We start from the raw sequence: 24,070 nt of genomic DNA, 5'->3' as shown, positions 1-24,070 counted from the left end.
GAAGGATTGATTTGTCACATGCTGCATCCTTCACGATTGCTGATGGTGAACATCTATGGTTGGGGCATCCACTTCCCGTGCTGACGATAAGAAAGAGCAAAGCAAGTTCCCGCCTTGGAAAAAGCAGAAGAAACCGACGAGGATGGGATTCGAACCCATGCATGCAGAGCACAATGGATTAGCAGTCCATCGCCTTAACCACTCGGCCACCTCGTCGACAGAAGACATCCCCTCTTCTGGTGACAGATGCCGAAAGCAATCTGAAGAAGTCTTTGGCTGAATTTTCATTGAAGGCGGTACATCAGCCGCTGCCCGTGGCCCGTTTTACCGGCTTTCCCAGGCTTGAGCATGTGGCGCTGTGGCTTAGTTGGTTAAAGCGCCTGTCTTGTAAACAGGAGATCCTGAGTTCGAATCTCAGCAGTGCCTTCCATTCTTTGCAATTTTTGCCATTTTATTCTTAAAAGGCGATGCTCGCCCATAGCGGACCCCAAACTTGTCTGCCCCTAGGGTACTCCCAGCAAGGGAAAAAAAGTCCGCATAATGGCTAAACACCCAAGAGCAGGCAATGGTTTTGGCTTCCTTACAGGATAGCAAGAAGCACCATTGCTTTAACCACGCGGCCACTTCGTCTACATCAAGTGATTTCACCTGCTGCTAGATTGTGAAAACCATTGGAACAAGGCTTTGGCTGCTTTAGCATTGAATGCAGTGTCTATCAGGCACTGGCTGAGTGAAGCTTAACTCCTCTGCTACACTATTTAAATCTTTTTCAAAGATGAACCAATGCATAGGGCATAACGATTGACCCACCCTAATTCTTACTCCTGTCGATGATGGTGCTTTCCTTGGTATTCCTTCAATCTATTTATTCCGTCGTATGCATTCAGAAGAAAACAGGGCGCTCTCCATGCTTGTGCTAAGCCGTGGATCAGTTGCTTATGGAACCAACAATCTCTAGCCTACTACGTCATTCTCTTCTGTCTGCATTGGATCTGCTTGGTTTGTTTCCTCAAGCCTGTGAAGAAAAAGAGAAAGCTGCAATTGCTCCATTAAGTCATGAGATGTTGTATAAATGCAGATCATGGCTTCGCACTGGCCCGTTTTTTGGCATTGCGTGGCTTGAGGCGCTGTGGCTTAGTTGGTTAAAGCGCCTGTCTAGTAAACAGGAGATCCTGAGTTCGAATCTCAGCAGTGCCTTTCTTTTCTTTTTTTTCTCCTCAATTTTTGCAATTCTAGTCCAAGAAGGAGACCTTCGCGCGTAGCTGACATGGAACTTGTCTTCCACCCGGCCCTAGGGTACTCTGAGCAGGGGAAACTGTATGGATACTGGCTAAACGCCCAAAAGATGGAAATGTCATTGTCTTCTTAACAGGATAGCATGAAACACCACGCATGACAAATTAAAGAGGCAAAGCAAAGCCCTCACTTGGGGTTGTGTTTGTTCGACCTTACTAACTATGCACCTATGATGAAGGATTGATTTGTCACATGCTGCATCCTTCACGATTGCTGATGGTGAACATCTATGGTTGGGGCATCCACTTCCCGTGCTGACGATAAAGAAAGAGCAAAGCAAGTTCCCGCCTTGGAAAAAGCAGAAGAAACCGACGAGGATGGGATTCGAACCCATGCATGCAGAGCACAATGGATTAGCAGTCCATCGCCTTAACCACTCGGCCACCTCGTCGACAGAAGACGTCCCTCTTCTGGTGACAGATGCCGAAAGCAATCTGAAGAAGTCTTTGGCTGAATTTTCATTGAAGGCGGTACATCAGCCGCTGCCCGTGGCCCGTTTTACCGGCTTTCCCAGGCTTGAGCATGTGGCGCTGTGGCTTAGTTGGTTAAAGCGCCTGTCTTGTAAACAGGAGATCCTGAGTTCGAATCTCAGCAATGCCTTCCATTCTTTGCAGTTTTTGCCATTTTATTCTTAAAAGGCGATGCTCGCCCATAGCGGACCCCAAACTTGTCTGCCCCTAGGGTACTCCCAGCAAGGGAAAAAAAGTCCGCATAATGGCTAAACACCCAAGAGCAGGCAATGGTTTTGGCTTCCTTACAGGATAGCAAGAAGCACCATTGCTTTAACCACGCGGCCACTTCGTCTACATCAAGTGATTTCACCTGCTGCTAGATTGTGAAAACCATTGGAACAAGGCTTTGGCTGCTTTAGCATTGAATGCAGTGTCTATCAGGCACTGGCTGAGTGAAGCTTAACTCCTCTGCTACACTATTTAAATCTTTTTCAAAGATGAACCAATGCATAGGGCATAACGATTGACCCACCCTAATTCTTACTCCTGTCGATGATGGTGCTTTCCTGGTATTCCTTCAATCTATTTATTCCGTCGTATGCATTCAGAAGAAAACAGGGCGCTCTCCATGCTTGTGCTAAGCCGTGGATCAGTTGCTTATGGAACCAACAATCTCTAGCCTACTACGTCATTCTCTTCTGTCTGCATTGGATCTGCTTGGTTTGTTTCCTCAAGCCTGTGAAGAAAAAGAGAAAGCTGCAATTGCTCCATTAAGTCATGAGATGTTGTATAAATGCAGATCATGGCTTCGCACTGGCCCGTTTTTTGGCATTGCGTGGCTTGAGGCGCTGTGGCTTAGTTGGTTAAAGCGCCTGTCTAGTAAACAGGAGATCCTGAGTTCGAATCTCAGCAGTGCCTTTCTTTTCTTTTTTTTCTCCTCAATTTTTGCAATTCTAGTCCAAGAAGGAGACCTTCGCGCGTAGCTGACATGGAACTTGTCTTCCACCCGGCCCTAGGGTACTCTGAGCAGGGGAAACTGTATGGATACTGGCTAAACGCCCAAAAGATGGAAATGTCATTGTCTTCTTAACAGGATAGCATGAAACACCACGCATGACAAATTAAAGAGGCAAAGCAAAGCCCTCACTTGGGGTTGTGTTTGTTCGACCTTACTAACTATGCACCTATGATGAAGGATTGATTTGTCACATGCTGCATCCTTCACGATTGCTGATGGTGAACATCTATGGTTGGGGCATCCACTTCCCGTGCTGACGATAAAGAAAGAGCAAAGCAAGTTCCCGCCTTGGAAAAAGCAGAAGAAACCGACGAGGATGGGATTCGAACCCATGCATGCAGAGCACAATGGATTAGCAGTCCATCGCCTTAACCACTCGGCCACCTCGTCGACAGAAGACGTCCCTCTTCTGGTGACAGATGCCGAAAGCAATCTGAAGAAGTCTTTGGCTGAATTTTCATTGAAGGCGGTACATCAGCCGCTGCCCGTGGCCCGTTTTACCGGCTTTCCCAGGCTTGAGCATGTGGCGCTGTGGCTTAGTTGGTTAAAGCGCCTGTCTTGTAAACAGGAGATCCTGAGTTCGAATCTCAGCAATGCCTTCCATTCTTTGCAGTTTTTGCCATTTTATTCTTAAAAGGCGATGCTCGCCCATAGCGGACCCCAAACTTGTCTGCCCCTAGGGTACTCCCAGCAAGGGAAAAAAAGTCCGCATAATGGCTAAACACCCAAGAGCAGGCAATGGTTTTGGCTTCCTTACAGGATAGCAAGAAGCACCATTGCTTTAACCACGCGGCCACTTCGTCTACATCAAGTGATTTCACCTGCTGCTAGATTGTGAAAACCATTGGAACAAGGCTTTGGCTGCTTTAGCATTGAATGCAGTGTCTATCAGGCACTGGCTGAGTGAAGCTTAACTCCTCTGCTACACTATTTAAATCTTTTTCAAAGATGAACCAATGCATAGGGCATAACGATTGACCCACCCTAATTCTTACTCCTGTCGATGATGGTGCTTTCCTGGTATTCCTTCAATCTATTTATAGCTGACATGGAACTTGTCTTCCACCCGGCCCTAGGGTACTCTGAGCAGGGGAAACTGTATGGATACTGGCTAAACGTCCAAAAGATGGAAATGTCATTGTCTTCTTAACAGGATAGCATGGAACACCACGCATGACAAATTAAAGAGGCAAAGCAAAGCCCTCACTTGGGGTTGTGTTTGTTCGACCTTACTAACTATGCACCCATGATGAAGGATTGATTTGTCACATGCTGCATCCTTCACGATTGCTGATGGTGAACATCTATGGTTGGGGCATCCACTTCCCGTGCTGACGATAAAGAAAGAGCAAAGCAAGTTCCCGCCTTGGAAAAAGCAGAAGAAACCGACGAGGATGGGATTCGAACCCATGCATGCAGAGCACAATGGATTAGCAGTCCATCGCCTTAACCACTCGGCCACCTCGTCGACAGAAGACGTCCCTCTTCTGGTGACAGATGCCGAAAGCAATCTGAAGAAGTCTTTGGCTGAATTTTCATTGAAGGCGGTACATCAGCCGCTGCCCGTGGCCCGTTTTACCGGCTTTCCCAGGCTTGAGCATGTGGCGCTGTGGCTTAGTTGGTTAAAGCGCCTGTCTTGTAAACAGGAGATCCTGAGTTCGAATCTCAGCAATGCCTTCCATTCTTTGCAGTTTTTGCCATTTTATTCTTAAAAGGCGATGCTCGCCCATAGCGGACCCCAAACTTGTCTGCCCCTAGGGTACTCCCAGCAAGGGAAAAAAAGTCCGCATAATGGCTAAACACCCAAGAGCAGGCAATGGTTTTGGCTTCCTTACAGGATAGCAAGAAGCACCATTGCTTTAACCACGCGGCCACTTCGTCTACATCAAGTGATTTCACCTGCTGCTAGATTGTGAAAACCATTGGAACAAGGCTTTGGCTGCTTTAGCATTGAATGCAGTGTCTATCAGGCACTGGCTGAGTGAAGCTTAACTCCTCTGCTACACTATTTAAATCTTTTTCAAAGATGAACCAATGCATAGGGCATAACGATTGACCCACCCTAATTCTTACTCCTGTCGATGATGGTGCTTTCCTGGTATTCCTTCAATCTATTTATAGCTGACATGGAACTTGTCTTCCACCCGGCCCTAGGGTACTCTGAGCAGGGGAAACTGTATGGATACTGGCTAAACGTCCAAAAGATGGAAATGTCATTGTCTTCTTAACAGGATAGCATGGAACACCACGCATGACAAATTAAAGAGGCAAAGCAAAGCCCTCACTTGGGGTTGTGTTTGTTCGACCTTACTAACTATGCACCTATGATGAAGGATTGATTTGTCACATGCTGCATCCTTCACGATTGCTGATGGTGAACATCTATGGTTGGGGCATCCACTTCCCGTGCTGACGATAAAGAAAGAGCAAAGCAAGTTCCCGCCTTGGAAAAAGCAGAAGAAACCGACGAGGATGGGATTCGGACCCATGCATGCAGAGCACAATGGATTAGCAGTCCATCGCCTTAACCACTCGGCCACCTCGTCGACAGAAGACGTCCCTCTTCTGGTGACAGATGCCGAAAGCAATCTGAAGAAGTCTTTGGCTGAATTTTCATTGAAGGCGGTACATCAGCCGCTGCCCGTGGCCCGTTTTACCGGCTTTCCCAGGCTTGAGCATGTGGCGCTGTGGCTTAGTTGGTTAAAGCGCCTGTCTTGTAAACAGGAGATCCTGAGTTCGAATCTCAGCAATGCCTTCCATTCTTTGCAGTTTTTGCCATTTTATTCTTAAAAGGCGATGCTCGCCCATAGCGGACCCCAAACTTGTCTGCCCCTAGGGTACTCCCAGCAAGGGAAAAAAAGTCCGCATAATGGCTAAACACCCAAGAGCAGGCAATGGTTTTGGCTTCCTTACAGGATAGCAAGAAGCACCATTGCTTTAACCACGCGGCCACTTCGTCTACATCAAGTGATTTCACCTGCTGCTAGATTGTGAAAACCATTGGAACAAGGCTTTGGCTGCTTTAGCATTGAATGCAGTGTCTATCAGGCACTGGCTGAGTGAAGCTTAACTCCTCTGCTACACTATTTAAATCTTTTTCAAAGATGAACCAATGCATAGGGCATAACGATTGACCCACCCTAATTCTTACTCCTGTCGATGATGGTGCTTTCTTGGTATTCCTTCAATCTATTTATTCCGTCGTATGCATTCAGAAGAAAACAGGGCACTCTCCATGCTTGTGCTAAGCCGTGGATCAGTTGCTTATGGAACCAACAATCTCTAGCCTACTACGTCATTCTCTTCTGTCTGCATTGGATCTGCTTGGTTTGTTTCCTCAAGCCTGTGAAGAAAAAGAGAAAGCTGCAATTGCTCCATTAAGTCATGAGATGTTGTATAAATGCAGATCATGGCTTCGCACTGGCCCGTTTTTTGGCATTGCGTGGCTTGAGGCGCTGTGGCTTAGTTGGTTAAAGCGCCTGTCTAGTAAACAGGAGATCCTGAGTTCGAATCTCAGCAGTGCCTTTCTTTTCTTTTTTTTCTCCTCAATTTTTGCAATTCTAGTCCAAGAAGGAGACCTTCGCGCGTAGCTGACATGGAACTTGTCTTCCACCCGGCCCTAGGGTACTCTGAGCAGGGGAAACTGTATGGATACTGGCTAAACGCCCAAAAGATGGAAATGTCATTGTCTTCTTAACAGGATAGCATGGAACACCACGCATGACAAATTAAAGAGGCAAAGCAAAGCCCTCACTTGGGGTTGTGTTTGTTCGACCTTACTAACTATGCACCTATGATGAAGGATTGATTTGTCACATGCTGCATCCTTCACGATTGCTGATGGTGAACATCTATGGTTGGGGCATCCACTTCCCGTGCTGACGATAAAGAAAGAGCAAAGCAAGTTCCCGCCTTGGAAAAAGCAGAAGAAACCGACGAGGATGGGATTCGAACCCATGCATGCAGAGCACAATGGATTAGCAGTCCATCGCCTTAACCACTCGGCCACCTCGTCGACAGAAGACGTCCCTCTTCTGGTGACAGATGCCGAAAGCAATCTGAAGAAGTCTTTGGCTGAATTTTCATTGAAGGCGGTACAACAGCCGCTGCCCGTGGCCCGTTTTACCGGCTTTCCCAGGCTTGAGCATGTGGCGCTGTGGCTTAGTTGGTTAAAGCGCCTGTCTTGTAAACAGGAGATCCTGAGTTCGAATCTCAGCAATGCCTTCCATTCTTTGCAGTTTTTGCCATTTTATTCTTAAAAGGCGATGCTCGCCCATAGCGGACCCCAAACTTGTCTGCCCCTAGGGTACTCCCAGCAAGGGAAAAAAAGTCCGCATAATGGCTAAACACCCAAGAGCAGGCAATGGTTTTGGCTTCCTTACAGGATAGCAAGAAGCACCATTGCTTTAACCACGCGGCCACTTCGTCTACATCAAGTGATTTCACCTGCTGCTAGATTGTGAAAACCATTGGAACAAGGCTTTGGCTGCTTTAGCATTGAATGCAGTGTCTATCAGGCACTGGCTGAGTGAAGCTTAACTCCTCTGCTACACTATTTAAATCTTTTTCAAAGATGAACCAATGCATAGGGCATAACGATTGACCCACCCTAATTCTTACTCCTGTCGATGATGGTGCTTTCCTGGTATTCCTTCAATCTATTTATTCCGTCGTATGCATTCAGAAGAAAACAGGGCGCTCTCCATGCTTGTGCTAAGCCGTGGATCAGTTGCTTATGGAACCAACAATCTCTAGCCTACTACGTCATTCTCTTCTGTCTGCATTGGATCTGCTTGGTTTGTTTCCTCAAGCCTGTGAAGAAAAAGAGAAAGCTGCAATTGCTCCATTAAGTCATGAGATGTTGTATAAATGCAGATCATGGCTTCGCACTGGCCCGTTTTTTTGGCATTGCGTGGCTTGAGGCGCTGTGGCTTAGTTGGTTAAAGCGCCTGTCTAGTAAACAGGAGATCCTGAGATCGAATCTCAGCAGTGCCTTTCTTTTCTTTTTTTTCTCCTCAATTTTTGCAATTCTAGTCCAAGAAGGAGACCTTCGCGCGTAGCTGACATGGAACTTGTCTTCCACCCGGCCCTAGGGTACTCTGAGCAGGGGAAACTGTATGGATACTGGCTAAACGCCCAAAAGATGGAAATGTCATTGTCTTCTTAACAGGATAGCATGAAACACCACGCATGACAAATTAAAGAGGCAAAGCAAAGCCCTCACTTGGGGTTGTGTTTGTTCGACCTTACTAACTATGCACCTATGATGAAGGATTGATTTGTCACATGCTGCATCCTTCACGATTGCTGATGGTGAACATCTATGGTTGGGGCATCCACTTCCCGTGCTGACGATAAAGAAAGAGCAAAGCAAGTTCCCGCCTTGGAAAAAGCAGAAGAAACCGACGAGGATGGGATTCGAACCCATGCATGCAGAGCACAATGGATTAGCAGTCCATCGCCTTAACCACTCGGCCACCTCGTCGACAGAAGACGACCCTCTTCTGGTGACAGATGCCGAAAGCAATCTGAAGAAGTCTTTGGCTGAATTTTCATTGAAGGCGGTACATCAGCCGCTGCCCGTGGCCCGTTTTACCGGCTTTCCCAGGCTTGAGCATGTGGTGCTGTGGCTTAGTTGGTTAAAGCGCCTGTCTTGTAAACAGGAGATCCTGAGTTCGAATCTCAGCAGTGCCTTCCATTCTTTGCAATTTTTGCCATTTTATTCTTAAAAGGCGATGCTCGCCCATAGCGGACCCCAAACTTGTCTGCCCCTAGGGTACTCCCAGCAAGGGAAAAAAAGTCCGCATAATGGCTAAACACCCAAGAGCAGGCAATGGTTTTGGCTTCCTTACAGGATAGCAAGAAGCACCATTGCTTTAACCACGCGGCCACTTCGTCTACATCAAGTGATTTCACCTGCTGCTAGATTGTGAAAACCATTGGAACAAGGCTTTGGCTGCTTTAGCATTGAATGCAGTGTCTATCAGGCACTGGCTGAGTGAAGCTTAACTCCTCTGCTACACTATTTAAATCTTTTTCAAAGATGAACCAATGCATAGGGCATAACGATTGACCCACCCTAATTCTTACTCCTGTCGATGATGGTGCTTTCCTGGTATTCCTTCAATCTATTTATTCCGTCGTATGCATTCAGAAGAAAACAGGACGCTCTCCATGCTTGTGCTAAGCCGTGGATCAGTTGCTTATGGAACCAACAATCTCTAGCCTACTACGTCATTCTCTTCTGTCTGCATTGGATCTGCTTGGTTTGTTTCCTCAAGCCTGTGAAGAAAAAGAGAAAGCTGCAATTGCTCCATTAAGTCATGAGATGTTGTATAAATGCAGATCATGGCTTCGCACTGGCCCGTTTTTTGGCATTGCGTGGCTTGAGGCGCTGTGGCTTAGTTGGTTAAAGCGCCTGTCTAGTAAACAGGAGATCCTGAGTTCGAATCTCTGCAGTGCCTTTCTTTTCTTTTTTTTCTCCTCAATTTTTGCAATTCTAGTCCAAGAAGGAGACCTTCGCGCGTAGCTGACATGGAACTTGTCTTCCACCCGGCCCTAGGGTACTCTGAGCAGGGGAAACTGTATGGATACTGGCTAAACGCCCAAAAGATGGAAATGTCATTGTCTTCTTAACAGGATAGCATGAAACACCACGCATGACAAATTAAAGAGGCAAAGCAAAGCCCTCACTTGGGGTTGTGTTTGTTCGACCTTACTAACTATGCACCTATGATGAAGGATTGATTTGTCACATGCTGCATCCTTCACGATTGCTGATGGTGAACATCTATGGTTGGGGCATCCACTTCCCGTGCTGACGATAAAGAAAGAGCAAAGCAAGTTCCCGCCTTGGAAAAAGCAGAAGAAACCGACGAGGATGGGATTCGAACCCATGCATGCAGAGCACAATGGATTAGCAGTCCATCGCCTTAACCACTCGGCCACCTCGTCGACAGAAGACGTCCCTCTTCTGGTGACAGATGCCGAAAGCAATCTGAAGAAGTCTTTGGCTGAATTTTCATTGAAGGCGGTACATCAGCCGCTGCCCGTGGCCCGTTTTACCGGCTTTCCCAGGCTTGAGCATGTGGCGCTGTGGCTTAGTTGGTTAAAGCGCCTGTCTTGTAAACAGGAGATCCTGAGTTCGAATCTCAGCAATGCCTTCCATTCTTTGCAGTTTTTGCCATTTTATTCTTAAAAGGCGATGCTCGCCCATAGCGGACCCCAAACTTGTCTGCCCCTAGGGTACTCCCAGCAAGGGAAAAAAAGTCCGCATAATGGCTAAACACCCAAGAGCAGGCAATGGTTTTGGCTTCCTTACAGGATAGCAAGAAGCACCATTGCTTTAACCACGCGGCCACTTCGTCTACATCAAGTGATTTCACCTGCTGCTAGATTGTGAAAACCATTGGAACAAGGCTTTGGCTGCTTTAGCATTGAATGCAGTGTCTATCAGGCACTGGCTGAGTGAAGCTTAACTCCTCTGCTACACTATTTAAATCTTTTTCAAAGATGAACCAATGCATAGGGCATAACGATTGACCCACCCTAATTCTTACTCCTGTCGATGATGGTGCTTTCCTGGTATTCCTTCAATCTATTTATTCCGTCGTATGCATTCAGAAGAAAACAGGGCGCTCTCCATGCTTGTGCTAAGCCGTGGATCAGTTGCTTATGGAACCAACAATCTCTAGCCTACTACGTCATTCTCTTCTGTCTGCATTGGATCTGCTTGGTTTGTTTCCTCAAGCCTGTGAAGAAAAAGAGAAAGCTGCAATTGCTCCATTAACCCCTTAACGACATCGGGCGTAAACTTACGCCCTGGCGCCCTGGTACTTAGCGCATCAGGGCGTAAATTTACGCCCGATGTTTCCCCGATCGCTGCGTGTTCACACACAGCGGTCGGGGAAGATGGCCTGCTATAAATCATAGCAGGCCATCATAGCTTCTCGGCACGGGGGGTGGTTAACACCCCCCGTGCTTACGATCGCTGCTATAGGCTGATCAATTCAGATCAGCCAATAGCGGCGATCGGAACCTTTCCGGGTCATCGGTGACCCGATGACCCGGAAAAAAATGGCGGTCGGTGCTGTCCGAGGACGGCACCGACCGCCATTACTGTAAAAAGTAATGTTGATCGCCGTGCCACCGGCCCGATCGCCGTGAACGGCCGGCCGGCCGTTCACGGCGATCGGGCCGGTGGCACGGCGATCAGAGTCCCACAAAATAGTAAATACCTGCCCTGGACCCCTCAGCTAGGTAGCGGAGGGGTCCAGAGCAGGTATTTGTACATTACTCACCTGTCCCGGGCTCCTGATCGGCGGCTTCCGGGTTCGCGGCGTCCTCCGTCATTCCGTTCGGTCTTCGGGTCTTTCCGGCGGTCCTCGTCGTCTTCTTTCGGCTATTTTCGGCTCCAGCCTCGTCATTTTCTGGATTGTGCGCTCTGCTGCCCCCTAGCGGCTGATAAGTGTAATACACTTATCAGCAGCTACAGGGATATTCAGAATATAAATATTTTTTTTTTTTTTTTTCCCAAATTTTTTTTTTTTCTATTTTCCGCACCCTATCGCCGCTGAGTGTTGATCAGCATCGCACGAAAGTGCGCTGCTAATCAGCAACTCCTCCTTTTTGGCGTAGGGTGTTTTTTTTCTATATTCTACTGCCACGGTCTGCTTATAAGTGCCGCACATAAGTGCGGCATTTATCCGCAACTCCTTTGTTGGCGTAGGTTTTTTTTATACTTACTGTAAAAAAAACACGTAAAAAACACTACATTACACCACACTACATTGAATAAAGTTTGACACTACACCACTACATACCCCATATACTAGTCCCCATATAAAGATGGCCCCCAGGGTGTTTTCGGTATCGGACGCATACGTTATTATTGCCTCCGACACCGAAACAGCCAGTGAGGATGAATGGGGGGTCCTTCTTTCCTCCATTCATCCTCATCATCCAGTGACGTGTCTGGGGGTAGCGTAGCGTACGTTGCCCCCCAGACACGTCTTTTCCGCCAGTACCGTCCCAATAAGAGATCACGGTATGGTGTGAAATTCTACAAACTGTGTGACAGTACCTCAGGGTACACTTACAGATTTAGGGTACATGCACACTGCGGAATGGCGAAGGATAACCCTTTGTGCATTCCGCAGCTGGCACCCGCCGGCGGACTGATGCAGGGGCGCGTCTCCGCCCGTGTCATAGACTCCATGTTATGCACGGGCGGATTCCGTCGTCCATCCAAAGAATGAACACGTTGGACGGAGAGCGGAATCCGCCTGTGCATAGAATGGAGTCTATGACACGTGTGGAGACGTGCGCCTGCATCAGTCCGCCGGCGGGTGCCAACTGTGGAATGCACGAAGGGTTATCTGTCGCGATTCCGCAGTGTGCACATACCCTTAGAGTGTATGAAGGAAGGGACACTCGAATCCAGCCCCCAGATGCCCACTCCCCTCCCATCCTCGGAACAAGTGGGAAGATCATCCGGGAACTGATCTTCCCACTGCTGGATAAAGGTCACCACCTGTACGGGGATAACTTTTATACCAGCACCCCCTCTTCCAGTCCCTCGCTGCCCTGTAGCTTGCGGCACGATCCGAACATATCAGAAGTAGTAATAGCGCCCTAATATTTAGCAGCCATGGAGCGGACCCAGCGCTTCTGGATATGAAGGACCCCGTATCGCACCAGGGCAACATTTTCCAGGTGACGTCCCCCACACTGGAGAACGGGAGACCCCAGAAGAAGTGCAGAGTGTGGGGTAACAGGGGGATCAGGAAGGACAACATTTTCCAGTGTGACGCCTGTCCTGATCCCCCCGGCCTCTGCATACTGGATCGCTTCAAGGCGCACCACACGTCACTGGGGTTCTACATTATCTAAATTCTGTCCCTTATTCCTATTTCAGGGGTCACGTTGGTCCGGGGATTATTCTGATCGCCATTATGGAGTCGGGAAGGAATTTTTCCCTGTGATGAGGCTACTGTCGTCTGCCTCACGAGGGTTTTTTGCCTTCCTCTGGATCAACACAGGTTGAGTTTGATGGACCCCTGTCATTTCCAACCTTATAAACTAATAATTGGCCTAATACCCCCAAATAAATTAGAATTGTCCCTTTTCCCAGCTAAATAGGTATGTCCGCCATTCCCATTAGAAGTGCCATGATGCAATTACAAAGCCTCTGTGCGGCCAGGACAGTAGAAACCCCCCACAAGTGACCCCATTCTGGAAACTACACCCCATAAGGAATCTAACAAGGGGGGCAGCGGGGATATGGCCCCCTGGTGACGGCCACATTTGGGACGTGAAAATGAAAAAAATGGTATTTTTTATTTTCTCGGCACATGTTCTACGTAAGTGCCTGTCACCAGTGGGGTCCATATGCTCACTGCACCCCTTGTTAGATTCCTTATGGGGTGTAGTTTCCAGAATGGGGTCACTTGTCGGGGGTTTCTACTGACCTGGCAGCACAGGAGCTTTGTAATTGCGACATGGCCTCCATCCTCCATTCCAGCCTCTAAATGGCGCTCTATCCCTTTGGTGGCTTGCCCTGTGCCCATATGGCACATTATGCCCACATATGGGGTATTTTCGTAATCAGGGGAAACTACCCTACACGTTTTGTGTTAATTTTCTTTTTTAACCCCTTGTGGAAATGGAAAAAATCAAGGCTAGACCAACATTTAGTGTAATTTTTGTAAAATTTTTACTCTAAATCATTAATCTTGTCATGATTTTTTCATTTTCACAAGGGGCTAAAAGATAAAAAAAACCACTAAATGTGTAGAGCAATTTCCCCTGAGTACGGAAATACCCCACTTGTGTACATAAAGCGCCATTCGGGTGCAGGGTAAGCCTCCGAAGGGAAGGAGCGCCATTTCGTTTTTGAAGGCTGGATTTGGATGGAATGGATTTCGAGGGGCCATGTTGCATTCAAAAGGCCTCTGTGTTGCCAAGACAGTTGAACCCCCCCACAAGTGACCCCATTATGGAAACTACACCCCTCAAGGAATGTAACAAGGGGTGTAGTGAGCATATGGACCCCACTGGTGACGGGCACAAATGTGGAACAATGTGGCGTGAAAATGAAATATTACATTTTTTACACTATAATGTTGGTTTAGCCTTGAATTTATCATTTTCACAAGGGGTTAAAAGAGAAAAAAACACACAATATGTGTAGAGCAATTTCCCCCGAGTCCGTAAATACCCCACATGTGGACATAAAGCGCCATGTGGGCGCAGGGCAAGCCTCCAAAGGGAAGGAGCGCCATTTGGATTTTGGAGGTTGGATTTGGCTAGAATGGATGATGAACGCCATGTCGCATTTACAGAGCCCTCGTGCTGCCAAAACACTGGAAACCCCCCACAAGTGACCCCATTCTGGAAACTGCACCCCTCAAGGAATCTAACAAGGGGTGCAGTGAGGATATGGACCCCTTGATGACGGGCACATTTGTGCCATGAAAGTGAAAAAATGAAATTTTTTACTTTTACGTCACATTGTTCCACATTTGTGCCCGTCACCAGTGGGGTCCATATGCTCACTGTGCCCCTTGTTAGATTCCTTGAGGGGTGTAGTTTCCAGAATGGGGTCACTTGTGGGGGGTTTCCAGTGTCTTGGCAGCACGAGGGCTCTGTAAATGCGACATGGCCCTTGAAATCCTTTCCAGTGAAATTCAGCTTCCAAAAGCCAATTGGCGCTCCTTCCCTTTGGAGGCTCGTCCTGCGCCCCCTTGGCACTTTATCGCCACATGTGGGGTATTTCCGTACTCGGGAGAAACTGCGCTACACATTTTGTGTCTTTTTTTTCCTCTTATCCCTTTAAGAAAATGAAAAATTGAAGGCTAGAACAACGTTTTAGTGTAAAAAATACATTTTTCTTTTTTCACGCCATATTGTTGGGAAAATCTGTGAAGCACCTGTGGGGTCCAGATGCTCACCGCACCCCTTGTTACATTCCTTGAGGGGTGTAGTTTTCTAAATGGTGTCCCTTTAGGGGTGTTTTTTAGGTTTTGGCACCCCAGAGCCTCTGCCAACCTGAAGTGGTACAGTCAGAAATGACCAAATATAACGGAGGCGTTGAAATTCACTAGGCGCTCCTTTGTATCTGAGACTTGTGGTTGCGTCAAATAGCGCAATAGGGCCACATATGGGGTATTTCTATAAACTGCAGAAACGGGGCAATAATTATTGGGGTGCATTTCTCTGGTAATAGGTTTATAATTATGAAAAATATTGGATTACAATAAAATCTCTGCACAGAAAATTAAAATTTTCAAATTTCTTACACACTTAGCTTTTATTTCTGTGACTCCCCTAAAGGGTTAAAACACTTTATGGATATGCTTTTGCAGAGTGTGGGGGGTGCAGTTTCTGAAATGGGGTGCTTTGTGGGGCTTTCTAACATACAGGCCCCTCAAATACACTTTAAACCTGAACAGGTCCCTAAAAATATCTGATTTTGAAATTTTACTGAAAATTTGGAAATTTGCTGCTAATGTTTTAAGCTTCCTATTGTCTAAAAAAAATTAAAGATCGTTTAATAAATGCCGCCAACATAAAGTAGACATGTTGCTAATGCTATTTAATATATAATTTATGTGGTATAACCACTTTCTGTATACGCAAAGAAGTTTCAAAGTTGGAAAAATGCAGTTTTTCACATTTTTTCACATTATTTGGTTTTTTTTCATAAAGATTCGTTATGAGTATCGACTCCAATTTACCAGAAATGTAAAGTACAATATGTCACGAGAAAACAATCTCAGAATCAGCCGGATAGGTAAAAGCATCCCGAAGTTATTAATGAATAAAGTGACACTGGTCATATTCATAAAATTTGTCTCTGTCATTAAGGCCATTTCAGGCTCTGTCCTTAAGGGGTTAAGTCATGAGATGTTGTATAAATGCAGATCATGGCTTCGCACTGGCCCGTTTTTTGGCATTGCGTGGCTTGAGGCGCTGTGGCTTAGTTGGTTAAAGCGCCTGTCTAGTAAACAGGAGATCCTGAGTTTGAATCTCAGCAGTGCCTTTCTTTTCTTTTTTTTCTCCTCAATTTTTGCAATTCTAGTCCAAGAAGGAGACCTTCGCGCGTAGCTGACATGGAACTTGTCTTCCACCCGGCCCTAGGGTACTCTGAGCAGGGGAAACTGTATGGATACTGGCTAAACGCCCAAAAGATGGAAATGTCATTGTCTTCTTAACAGGATAGCATGAAACACCACGCATGACAAATTAAAGAGGCAAAGCAAAGCCCTCACTTGGGGTTGTGTTTGTTCGACCTTACTAACTATGCACCTATGATGAAGGATTGATTTGTCACATGCTGCATCCTTCACGATTGCTGATGGTGAACATCTATGGTTGGGGCATCCACTTCCCGTGCTGACGATAAAGAAAGAGCAAAGCAAGTTCCCGCCTTGGAAAAAGCAGAAGAAACCGACGAGGATGGGATTCGAACCCATGCATGCAGAGCACAATGGATTAGCAGTCCATCGCCTTAACCACTCGGCCACCTCGTCGACAGAAGACGTCCCTCTTCTGGTGACAGATGCCGAAAGCAATCTGAAGAAGTCTTTGGCTGAATTTTCATTGAAGGCGGTACATCAGCCGCTGCCCGTGGCCCGTTTTACCGGCTTTCCCAGGCTTGAGCATGTGGCGCTGTGGCTTAGTTGGTTAAAGCGCCTGTCTTGTAAACAGGAGATCCTGAGTTCGAATCTCAGCAGTGCCTTCCATTCTTTGCAATTTTTGCCATTTTATTCTTAAAAGGCGATGCTCGCCCATAGCGGACCCCAAACTTGTCTGCCCCTAGGGTACTCCCAGCAAGGGAAAAAAAGTCCGCATAATGGCTAAACACCCAAGAGCAGGCAATGGTTTTGGCTTCCTTACAGGATAGCAAGAAGCACCATTGCTTTAACCACGCGGCCACTTCGTCTACATCAAGTGATTTCACCTGCTGCTAGATTGTGAAAACCATTGGAACAAGGCTTTGGCTGCTTTAGCATTGAATGCAGTGTCTATCAGGCACTGGCTGAGTGAAGCTTAACTCCTCTGCTACACTATTTAAATCTTTTTCAAAGATGAACCAATGCATAGGGCATAACGATTGACCCACCCTAATTCTTACTCCTGTCGATGATGGTGCTTTCCTGGTATTCCTTCAATCTATTTATTCCGTCGTATGCATTCAGAAGAAAACAGGGCGCTCTCCATGCTTGTGCTAAGCCGTGGATCAGTTGCTTATGGAACCAACAATCTCTAGCCTACTACGTCATTCTCTTCTGTCTGCATTGGATCTGCTTGGTTTGTTTCCTCAAGCCTGTGAAGAAAAAGAGAAAGCTGCAATTGCTCCATTAAGTCATGAGATGTTGTATAAATGCAGATCATGGCTTCGCACTGGCCCGTTTTTTGGCATTGCGTGGCTTGAGGCGCTGTGGCTTAGTTGGTTAAAGCGCCTGTCTAGTAAACAGGAGATCCTGAGTTCGAATCTCAGCAGTGCCTTTCTTTTCTTTTTTTTCTCCTCAATTTTTGCAATTCTAGTCCAAGAAGGAGACCTTCGCGCGTAGCTGACATGGAACTTGTCTTCCACCCGGCCCTAGGGTACTCTGAGCAGGGGAAACTGTATGGATACTGGCTAAACGCCCAAAAGATGGAAATGTCATTGTCTTCTTAACAGGATAGCATGAAACACCACGCATGACAAATTAAAGAGGCAAAGCAAAGCCCTCACTTGGGGTTGTGTTTGTTCGACCTTACTAACTATGCACCTATGATGAAGGATTGATTTGTCACATGCTGCATCCTTCACGATTGCTGATGGTGAACATCTATGGTTGGGGCATCCACTTCCCGTGCTGACGATAAAGAAAGAGCAAAGCAAGTTCCCGCCTTGGAAAAAGCAGAAGAAACCGACGAGGATGGGATTCGAACCCATGCATGCAGAGCACAATGGATTAGCAGTCCATCGCCTTAACCACTCGGCCACCTCGTCGACAGAAGACGTCCCTCTTCTGGTGACAGATGCCGAAAGCAATCTGAAGAAGTCTTTGGCTGAATTTTCATTGAAGGCGGTACATCAGCCGCTGCCCGTGGCCCGTTTTACCGGCTTTCCCAGGCTTGAGCATGTGGCGCTGTGGCTTAGTTGGTTAAAGCGCCTGTCTTGTAAACAGGAGATCCTGAGTTCGAATCTCAGCAATGCCTTCCATTCTTTGCAGTTTTTGCCATTTTATTCTTAAAAGGCGATGCTCGCCCATAGCGGACCCCAAACTTGTCTGCCCCTAGGGTACTCCCAGCAAGGGAAAAAAAGTCCGCATAATGGCTAAACACCCAAGAGCAGGCAATGGTTTTGGCTTCCTTACAGGATAGCAAGAAGCACCATTGCTTTAACCACGCGGCCACTTCGTCTACATCAAGTGATTTCACCTGCTGCTAGATTGTGAAAACCATTGGAACAAGGCTTTGGCTGCTTTAGCATTGAATGCAGTGTCTATCAGGCACTGGCTGAGTGAAGCTTAACTCCTCTGCTACACTATTTAAATCTTTTTCAAAGATGAACCAATGCATAGGGCATAACGATTGACCCACCCTAATTCTTACTCCTGTCGATGATGGTGCTTTCCTGGTATTCCTTCAATCTATTTATTCCGTCGTATGCATTCAGAAGAAAACAGGGCGCTCTCCATGCTTGTGCTAAGCCGTGGATCAGTTGCTTATGGAACCAACAATCTCTAGCCTACTACGTCATTCTCTTCTGTCTGCATTGGATCTGCTTGGTTTGTTTCCTCAAGCCTGTGAAGAAAAAGAGAAAGCTGCAATTGCTCCATTAAGTCATGAGATGTTGTATAAATGCAGATCATGGCTTCGCACTGGCCCGTTTTTTGGCATTGCGTGGCTTGAGGCGCTGTGGCTTAGTTGGTTAAAGCGCCTGTCTAGTAAACAGGAGATCCTGAGTTCGAATCTCAGCAGTGCCTTTCTTTTCTTTTTTTTCTCCTCAATTTTTGCAATTCTAGTCCAAGAAGGAGACCTTCGCGCGTAGCTGACATGGAACTTGTCTTCCACCCGGCCCTAGGGTACTCTGAGCAGGGGAAACTGTATGGATACTGGCTAAACGCCCAAAAGATGGAAATGTCATTGTCTTCTTAACAGGATAGCATGAAACACCACGCATGACAAATTAAAGAGGCAAAGCAAAGCCCTCACTTGGGGTTGTGTTTGTTCGACCTTACTAACTATGCACCTATGATGAAGGATTGATTTGTCACATGCTGCATCCTTCACGATTGCTGATGGTGAACATCTATGGTTGGGGCATCCACTTCCCGTGCTGACGATAAAGAAAGAGCAAAGCAAGTTCCCGCCTTGGAAAAAGCAGAAGAAACCGACGAGGATGGGATTCGAACCCATGCATGCAGAGCACAATGGATTAGCAGTCCATCGCCTTAACCACTCGGCCACCTCGTCGACAGAAGACGTCCCTCTTCTGGTGACAGATGCCGAAAGCAATCTGAAGAAGTCTTTGGCTGAATTTTCATTGAAGGCGGTACATCAGCCGCTGCCCGTGGCCCGTTTTACCGGCTTTCCCAGGCTTGAGCATGTGGCGCTGTGGCTTAGTTGGTTAAAGCGCCTGTCTTGTAAACAGGAGATCCTGAGTTCGAATCTCAGCAATGCCTTCCATTCTTTGCAGTTTTTGCCATTTTATTCTTAAAAGGCGATGCTCGCCCATAGCGGACCCCAAACTTGTCTGCCCCTAGGGTACTCCCAGCAAGGGAAAAAAAGTCCGCATAATGGCTAAACACCCAAGAGCAGGCAATGGTTTTGGCTTCCTTACAGGATAGCAAGAAGCACCATTGCTTTAACCACGCGGCCACTTCGTCTACATCAAGTGATTTCACCTGCTGCTAGATTGTGAAAACCATTGGAACAAGGCTTTGGCTGCTTTAGCATTGAATGCAGTGTCTATCAGGCACTGGCTGAGTGAAGCTTAACTCCTCTGCTACACTATTTAAATCTTTTTCAAAGATGAACCAATGCATAGGGCATAACGATTGACCCACCCTAATTCTTACTCCTGTCGATGATGGTGCTTTCCTGGTATTCCTTCAATCTATTTATAGCTGACATGGAACTTGTCTTCCACCCGGCCCTAGGGTACTCTGAGCAGGGGAAACTGTATGGATACTGGCTAAACGTCCAAAAGATGGAAATGTCATTGTCTTCTTAACAGGATAGCATGGAACACCACGCATGACAAATTAAAGAGGCAAAGCAAAGCCCTCACTTGGGGTTGTGTTTGTTCGACCTTACTAACTATGCACCCATGATGAAGGATTGATTTGTCACATGCTGCATCCTTCACGATTGCTGATGGTGAACATCTATGGTTGGGGCATCCACTTCCCGTGCTGACGATAAAGAAAGAGCAAAGCAAGTTCCCGCCTTGGAAAAAGCAGAAGAAACCGACGAGGATGGGATTCGAACCCATGCATGCAGAGCACAATGGATTAGCAGTCCATCGCCTTAACCACTCGGCCACCTCGTCGACAGAAGACGTCCCTCTTCTGGTGACAGATGCCGAAAGCAATCTGAAGAAGTCTTTGGCTGAATTTTCATTGAAGGCGGTACATCAGCCGCTGCCCGTGGCCCGTTTTACCGGCTTTCCCAGGCTTGAGCATGTGGCGCTGTGGCTTAGTTGGTTAAAGCGCCTGTCTTGTAAACAGGAGATCCTGAGTTCGAATCTCAGCAATGCCTTCCATTCTTTGCAGTTTTTGCCATTTTATTCTTAAAAGGCGATGCTCGCCCATAGCGGACCCCAAACTTGTCTGCCCCTAGGGTACTCCCAGCAAGGGAAAAAAAGTCCGCATAATGGCTAAACACCCAAGAGCAGGCAATGGTTTTGGCTTCCTTACAGGATAGCAAGAAGCACCATTGCTTTAACCACGCGGCCACTTCGTCTACATCAAGTGATTTCACCTGCTGCTAGATTGTGAAAACCATTGGAACAAGGCTTTGGCTGCTTTAGCATTGAATGCAGTGTCTATCAGGCACTGGCTGAGTGAAGCTTAACTCCTCTGCTACACTATTTAAATCTTTTTCAAAGATGAACCAATGCATAGGGCATAACGATTGACCCACCCTAATTCTTACTCCTGTCGATGATGGTGCTTTCCTGGTATTCCTTCAATCTATTTATTCCGTCGTATGCATTCAGAAGAAAACAGGGCGCTCTCCATGCTTGTGCTAAGCCGTGGATCAGTTGCTTATGGAACCAACAATCTCTAGCCTACTACGTCATTCTCTTCTGTCTGCATTGGATCTGCTTGGTTTGTTTCCTCAAGCCTGTGAAGAAAAAGAGAAAGCTGCAATTGCTCCATTAAGTCATGAGATGTTGTATAAATGCAGATCATGGCTTCGCACTGGCCCGTTTTTTGGCATTGCGTGGCTTGAGGCGCTGTGGCTTAGTTGGTTAAAGCGCCTGTCTAGTAAACAGGAGATCCTGAGTTCGAATCTCAGCAGTGCCTTTCTTTTCTTTTTTTTCTCCTCAATTTTTGCAATTCTAGTCCAAGAAGGAGACCTTCGCGCGTAGCTGACATGGAACTTGTCTTCCACCCGGCCCTAGGGTACTCTGAGCAGGGGAAACTGTATGGATACTGGCTAAACGCCCAAAAGATGGAAATGTCATTGTCTTCTTAACAGGATAGCATGAAACACCACGCATGACAAATTAAAGAGGCAAAGCAAAGCCCTCACTTGGGGTTGTGTTTGTTCGACCTTACTAACTATGCACCTATGATGAAGGATTGATTTGTCACATGCTGCATCCTTCACGATTGCTGATGGTGAACATCTATGGTTGGGGCATCCACTTCCCGTGCTGACGATAAAGAAAGAGCAAAGCAAGTTCCCGCCTTGGAAAAAGCAGAAGAAACCGACGAGGATGGGATTCGAACCCATGCATGCAGAGCACAATGGATTAGCAGTCCATCGCCTTAACCACTCGGCCACCTCGTCGACAGAAGACGTCCCTCTTCTGGTGACAGATGCCGAAAGCAATCTGAAGAAGTCTTTGGCTGAATTTTCATTGAAGGCGGTACATCAGCCGCTGCCCGTGGCCCGTTTTACCGGCTTTCCCAGGCTTGAGCATGTGGCGCTGTGGCTTAGTTGGTTAAAGCGCCTGTCTTGTAAACAGGAGATCCTGAGTTCGAATCTCAGCAATGCCTTCCATTCTTTGCAGTTTTTGCCATTTTATTCTTAAAAGGCGATGCTCGCCCATAGCGGACCCCAAACTTGTCTGCCCCTAGGGTACTCCCAGCAAGGGAAAAAAAGTCCGCATAATGGCTAAACACCCAAGAGCAGGCAATGGTTTTGGCTTCCTTACAGGATAGCAAGAAGCACCATTGCTTTAACCACGCGGCCACTTCGTCTACATCAAGTGATTTCACCTGCTGCTAGATTGTGAAAACCATTGGAACAAGGCTTTGGCTGCTTTAGCATTGAATGCAGTGTCTATCAGGCACTGGCTGAGTGAAGCTTAACTCCTCTGCTACACTATTTAAATCTTTTTCAAAGATGAACCAATGCATAGGGCATAACGATTGACCCACCCTAATTCTTACTCCTGTCGATGATGGTGCTTTCCTGGTATTCCTTCAATCTATTTATAGCTGACATGGAACTTGTCTTCCACCCGGCCCTAGGGTACTCTGAGCAGGGGAAACTGTATGGATACTGGCTAAACGTCCAAAAGATGGAAATGTCATTGTCTTCTTAACAGGATAGCATGGAACACCACGCATGACAAATTAAAGAGGCAAAGCAAAGCCCTCACTTGGGGTTGTGTTTGTTCGACCTTACTAACTATGCACCCATGATGAAGGATTGATTTGTCACATGCTGCATCCTTCACGATTGCTGATGGTGAACATCTATGGTTGGGGCATCCACTTCCCGTGCTGACGATAAAGAAAGAGCAAAGCAAGTTCCCGCCTTGGAAAAAGCAGAAGAAACCGACGAGGATGGGATTCGAACCCATGCATGCAGAGCACAATGGATTAGCAGTCCATCGCCTTAACCACTCGGCCACTTCGTCGACAGAAGACGTTCCTCTTCTGGTGACAGATGCCGAAAGCAATCTGAAGAAGTCTTTGGCTGAATTTTCATTGAAGGCGGTACATCAGCCGCTGCCCGTGGCCCGTTTTACCGGCTTTCCCAGGCTTGAGCATGTGGCGCTGTGGCTTAGTTGGTTAAAGCGCCTGTCTTGTAAACAGGAGATCCTGAGTTCGAATCTCAGCAATGCCTTACATTCTTTGCAGTTTTTGCCATTTTATTCTTAAAAGGCGATGCTCGCCCATAGCGGACCCCAAACTTGTCTGCCCCTAGGGTACTCCCAGCAAGGGAAAAAAAGTCCGCATAATGGCTAAACACCCAAGAGCAGGCAATGGTTTTGGCTTCCTTACAGGATAGCAAGAAGCACCATTGCTTTAACCACGCGGCCACTTCGTCTACATCAAGTGATTTCACCTGCTGCTAGATTGTGAAAACCATTGGAACAAGGCTTTGGCTGCTTTAGCATTGAATGCAGTGTCTATCAGGCACTGGCTGAGTGAAGCTTAACTCCTCTGCTACACTATTTAAATCTTTTTCAAAGATGAACCAATGCATAGGGCATAACGATTGACCCACCCTAATTCTTACTCCTGTCGATGATGGTGCTTTCCTGGTATTCCTTCAATCTATTTATTCCGTCGTATGCATTCAGAAGAAAACAGGGCGCTCTCCATGCTTGTGCTAAGCCGTGGATCAGTTGCTTATGGAACCAACAATCTCTAGCCTACTACGTCATTCTCTTCTGTCTGCATTGGATCTGCTTGGTTTGTTTCCTCAAGCCTGTGAAGAAAAAGAGAAAGCTGCAATTGCTCCATTAAGTCATGAGATGTTGTATAAATGCAGATCATGGCTTCGCACTGGCCCGTTTTTTGGCATTGCGTGGCTTGAGGCGCTGTGGCTTAGTTGGTTAAAGCGCCTGTCTAGTAAACAGGAGATCCTGAGTTCGAATCTCAGCAGTGCCTTTCTTTTCTTTTTTTTCTCCTCAATTTTTGCAATTCTAGTCCAAGAAGGAGACCTTCGCGCGTAGCTGACATGGAACTTGTCTTCCACCCGGCCCTAGGGTACTCTGAGCAGGGGAAACTGTATGGATACTGGCTAAACGCCCAAAAGATGGAAATGTCATTGTCTTCTTAACAGGATAGCATGAAACACCACGCATGACAAATTAAAGAGGCAAAGCAAAGCCCTCACT

The 24,070-nt window shown here is 46.9% G+C and overlaps 38 non-coding genes across 38 annotated transcripts; 24 read left to right on the top strand and 14 right to left on the bottom strand.

The window, feature by feature from the left end:
* Nucleotides 1-134: 134 nt before the first annotated feature.
* Nucleotides 135-216, bottom strand: TRNAS-GCU (transfer RNA serine (anticodon GCU)). The gene has a single exon. It is a non-coding gene; the product is annotated as a tRNA-Ser (tRNA).
* A 136-nt stretch (nt 217-352) lies between these two features.
* TRNAT-UGU (transfer RNA threonine (anticodon UGU)) lies at nt 353-426 on the top strand. Its single transcript has one exon. It is a non-coding gene; the product is annotated as a tRNA-Thr (tRNA).
* A 697-nt stretch (nt 427-1,123) lies between these two features.
* Nucleotides 1,124-1,197, top strand: TRNAT-AGU (transfer RNA threonine (anticodon AGU)). Its single transcript has one exon. It is a non-coding gene; the product is annotated as a tRNA-Thr (tRNA).
* A 408-nt stretch (nt 1,198-1,605) lies between these two features.
* On the bottom strand, nt 1,606-1,687 carry TRNAS-GCU (transfer RNA serine (anticodon GCU)). Its single transcript has one exon. It is a non-coding gene; the product is annotated as a tRNA-Ser (tRNA).
* A 135-nt stretch (nt 1,688-1,822) lies between these two features.
* Nucleotides 1,823-1,896, top strand: TRNAT-UGU (transfer RNA threonine (anticodon UGU)). The gene has a single exon. It is a non-coding gene; the product is annotated as a tRNA-Thr (tRNA).
* A 696-nt stretch (nt 1,897-2,592) lies between these two features.
* Nucleotides 2,593-2,666, top strand: TRNAT-AGU (transfer RNA threonine (anticodon AGU)). Its single transcript has one exon. It is a non-coding gene; the product is annotated as a tRNA-Thr (tRNA).
* A 408-nt stretch (nt 2,667-3,074) lies between these two features.
* Nucleotides 3,075-3,156, bottom strand: TRNAS-GCU (transfer RNA serine (anticodon GCU)). The gene has a single exon. It is a non-coding gene; the product is annotated as a tRNA-Ser (tRNA).
* Nucleotides 3,157-3,291: 135 nt separating this feature from the next.
* Nucleotides 3,292-3,365, top strand: TRNAT-UGU (transfer RNA threonine (anticodon UGU)). Its single transcript has one exon. It is a non-coding gene; the product is annotated as a tRNA-Thr (tRNA).
* Nucleotides 3,366-4,152: 787 nt separating this feature from the next.
* TRNAS-GCU (transfer RNA serine (anticodon GCU)) lies at nt 4,153-4,234 on the bottom strand. Its single transcript has one exon. It is a non-coding gene; the product is annotated as a tRNA-Ser (tRNA).
* A 135-nt stretch (nt 4,235-4,369) lies between these two features.
* TRNAT-UGU (transfer RNA threonine (anticodon UGU)) lies at nt 4,370-4,443 on the top strand. Its single transcript has one exon. It is a non-coding gene; the product is annotated as a tRNA-Thr (tRNA).
* A 787-nt stretch (nt 4,444-5,230) lies between these two features.
* TRNAS-GCU (transfer RNA serine (anticodon GCU)) lies at nt 5,231-5,312 on the bottom strand. The gene has a single exon. It is a non-coding gene; the product is annotated as a tRNA-Ser (tRNA).
* A 135-nt stretch (nt 5,313-5,447) lies between these two features.
* On the top strand, nt 5,448-5,521 carry TRNAT-UGU (transfer RNA threonine (anticodon UGU)). The gene has a single exon. It is a non-coding gene; the product is annotated as a tRNA-Thr (tRNA).
* A 696-nt stretch (nt 5,522-6,217) lies between these two features.
* Nucleotides 6,218-6,291, top strand: TRNAT-AGU (transfer RNA threonine (anticodon AGU)). The gene has a single exon. It is a non-coding gene; the product is annotated as a tRNA-Thr (tRNA).
* A 408-nt stretch (nt 6,292-6,699) lies between these two features.
* On the bottom strand, nt 6,700-6,781 carry TRNAS-GCU (transfer RNA serine (anticodon GCU)). The gene has a single exon. It is a non-coding gene; the product is annotated as a tRNA-Ser (tRNA).
* A 135-nt stretch (nt 6,782-6,916) lies between these two features.
* Nucleotides 6,917-6,990, top strand: TRNAT-UGU (transfer RNA threonine (anticodon UGU)). Its single transcript has one exon. It is a non-coding gene; the product is annotated as a tRNA-Thr (tRNA).
* A 697-nt stretch (nt 6,991-7,687) lies between these two features.
* Nucleotides 7,688-7,761, top strand: TRNAT-AGU (transfer RNA threonine (anticodon AGU)). The gene has a single exon. It is a non-coding gene; the product is annotated as a tRNA-Thr (tRNA).
* A 408-nt stretch (nt 7,762-8,169) lies between these two features.
* On the bottom strand, nt 8,170-8,251 carry TRNAS-GCU (transfer RNA serine (anticodon GCU)). Its single transcript has one exon. It is a non-coding gene; the product is annotated as a tRNA-Ser (tRNA).
* A 135-nt stretch (nt 8,252-8,386) lies between these two features.
* Nucleotides 8,387-8,460, top strand: TRNAT-UGU (transfer RNA threonine (anticodon UGU)). The gene has a single exon. It is a non-coding gene; the product is annotated as a tRNA-Thr (tRNA).
* Nucleotides 8,461-9,156: 696 nt separating this feature from the next.
* On the top strand, nt 9,157-9,230 carry TRNAT-AGU (transfer RNA threonine (anticodon AGU)). Its single transcript has one exon. It is a non-coding gene; the product is annotated as a tRNA-Thr (tRNA).
* Nucleotides 9,231-9,638: 408 nt separating this feature from the next.
* Nucleotides 9,639-9,720, bottom strand: TRNAS-GCU (transfer RNA serine (anticodon GCU)). The gene has a single exon. It is a non-coding gene; the product is annotated as a tRNA-Ser (tRNA).
* Nucleotides 9,721-9,855: 135 nt separating this feature from the next.
* Nucleotides 9,856-9,929, top strand: TRNAT-UGU (transfer RNA threonine (anticodon UGU)). The gene has a single exon. It is a non-coding gene; the product is annotated as a tRNA-Thr (tRNA).
* Nucleotides 9,930-15,734: 5,805 nt separating this feature from the next.
* Nucleotides 15,735-15,808, top strand: TRNAT-AGU (transfer RNA threonine (anticodon AGU)). Its single transcript has one exon. It is a non-coding gene; the product is annotated as a tRNA-Thr (tRNA).
* Nucleotides 15,809-16,216: 408 nt separating this feature from the next.
* Nucleotides 16,217-16,298, bottom strand: TRNAS-GCU (transfer RNA serine (anticodon GCU)). The gene has a single exon. It is a non-coding gene; the product is annotated as a tRNA-Ser (tRNA).
* A 135-nt stretch (nt 16,299-16,433) lies between these two features.
* On the top strand, nt 16,434-16,507 carry TRNAT-UGU (transfer RNA threonine (anticodon UGU)). Its single transcript has one exon. It is a non-coding gene; the product is annotated as a tRNA-Thr (tRNA).
* A 696-nt stretch (nt 16,508-17,203) lies between these two features.
* Nucleotides 17,204-17,277, top strand: TRNAT-AGU (transfer RNA threonine (anticodon AGU)). Its single transcript has one exon. It is a non-coding gene; the product is annotated as a tRNA-Thr (tRNA).
* Nucleotides 17,278-17,685: 408 nt separating this feature from the next.
* On the bottom strand, nt 17,686-17,767 carry TRNAS-GCU (transfer RNA serine (anticodon GCU)). The gene has a single exon. It is a non-coding gene; the product is annotated as a tRNA-Ser (tRNA).
* Nucleotides 17,768-17,902: 135 nt separating this feature from the next.
* TRNAT-UGU (transfer RNA threonine (anticodon UGU)) lies at nt 17,903-17,976 on the top strand. The gene has a single exon. It is a non-coding gene; the product is annotated as a tRNA-Thr (tRNA).
* A 696-nt stretch (nt 17,977-18,672) lies between these two features.
* On the top strand, nt 18,673-18,746 carry TRNAT-AGU (transfer RNA threonine (anticodon AGU)). Its single transcript has one exon. It is a non-coding gene; the product is annotated as a tRNA-Thr (tRNA).
* Nucleotides 18,747-19,154: 408 nt separating this feature from the next.
* On the bottom strand, nt 19,155-19,236 carry TRNAS-GCU (transfer RNA serine (anticodon GCU)). Its single transcript has one exon. It is a non-coding gene; the product is annotated as a tRNA-Ser (tRNA).
* Nucleotides 19,237-19,371: 135 nt separating this feature from the next.
* TRNAT-UGU (transfer RNA threonine (anticodon UGU)) lies at nt 19,372-19,445 on the top strand. Its single transcript has one exon. It is a non-coding gene; the product is annotated as a tRNA-Thr (tRNA).
* Nucleotides 19,446-20,232: 787 nt separating this feature from the next.
* TRNAS-GCU (transfer RNA serine (anticodon GCU)) lies at nt 20,233-20,314 on the bottom strand. Its single transcript has one exon. It is a non-coding gene; the product is annotated as a tRNA-Ser (tRNA).
* A 135-nt stretch (nt 20,315-20,449) lies between these two features.
* Nucleotides 20,450-20,523, top strand: TRNAT-UGU (transfer RNA threonine (anticodon UGU)). The gene has a single exon. It is a non-coding gene; the product is annotated as a tRNA-Thr (tRNA).
* A 696-nt stretch (nt 20,524-21,219) lies between these two features.
* TRNAT-AGU (transfer RNA threonine (anticodon AGU)) lies at nt 21,220-21,293 on the top strand. Its single transcript has one exon. It is a non-coding gene; the product is annotated as a tRNA-Thr (tRNA).
* Nucleotides 21,294-21,701: 408 nt separating this feature from the next.
* TRNAS-GCU (transfer RNA serine (anticodon GCU)) lies at nt 21,702-21,783 on the bottom strand. Its single transcript has one exon. It is a non-coding gene; the product is annotated as a tRNA-Ser (tRNA).
* Nucleotides 21,784-21,918: 135 nt separating this feature from the next.
* Nucleotides 21,919-21,992, top strand: TRNAT-UGU (transfer RNA threonine (anticodon UGU)). The gene has a single exon. It is a non-coding gene; the product is annotated as a tRNA-Thr (tRNA).
* Nucleotides 21,993-22,779: 787 nt separating this feature from the next.
* On the bottom strand, nt 22,780-22,861 carry TRNAS-GCU (transfer RNA serine (anticodon GCU)). The gene has a single exon. It is a non-coding gene; the product is annotated as a tRNA-Ser (tRNA).
* Nucleotides 22,862-22,996: 135 nt separating this feature from the next.
* Nucleotides 22,997-23,070, top strand: TRNAT-UGU (transfer RNA threonine (anticodon UGU)). Its single transcript has one exon. It is a non-coding gene; the product is annotated as a tRNA-Thr (tRNA).
* Nucleotides 23,071-23,766: 696 nt separating this feature from the next.
* On the top strand, nt 23,767-23,840 carry TRNAT-AGU (transfer RNA threonine (anticodon AGU)). The gene has a single exon. It is a non-coding gene; the product is annotated as a tRNA-Thr (tRNA).
* The last annotated feature ends 230 nt before the right edge of the window (nt 23,841-24,070 follow it).

Source organism: Dendropsophus ebraccatus, unplaced genomic scaffold, assembly GCF_027789765.1.
Source record: "Dendropsophus ebraccatus isolate aDenEbr1 unplaced genomic scaffold, aDenEbr1.pat pat_scaffold_571_ctg1, whole genome shotgun sequence".
NCBI classification, from domain to species: domain Eukaryota; kingdom Metazoa; phylum Chordata; class Amphibia; order Anura; family Hylidae; genus Dendropsophus; species Dendropsophus ebraccatus.
This window is presented reverse-complemented; position numbering and strand designations above follow the sequence as displayed.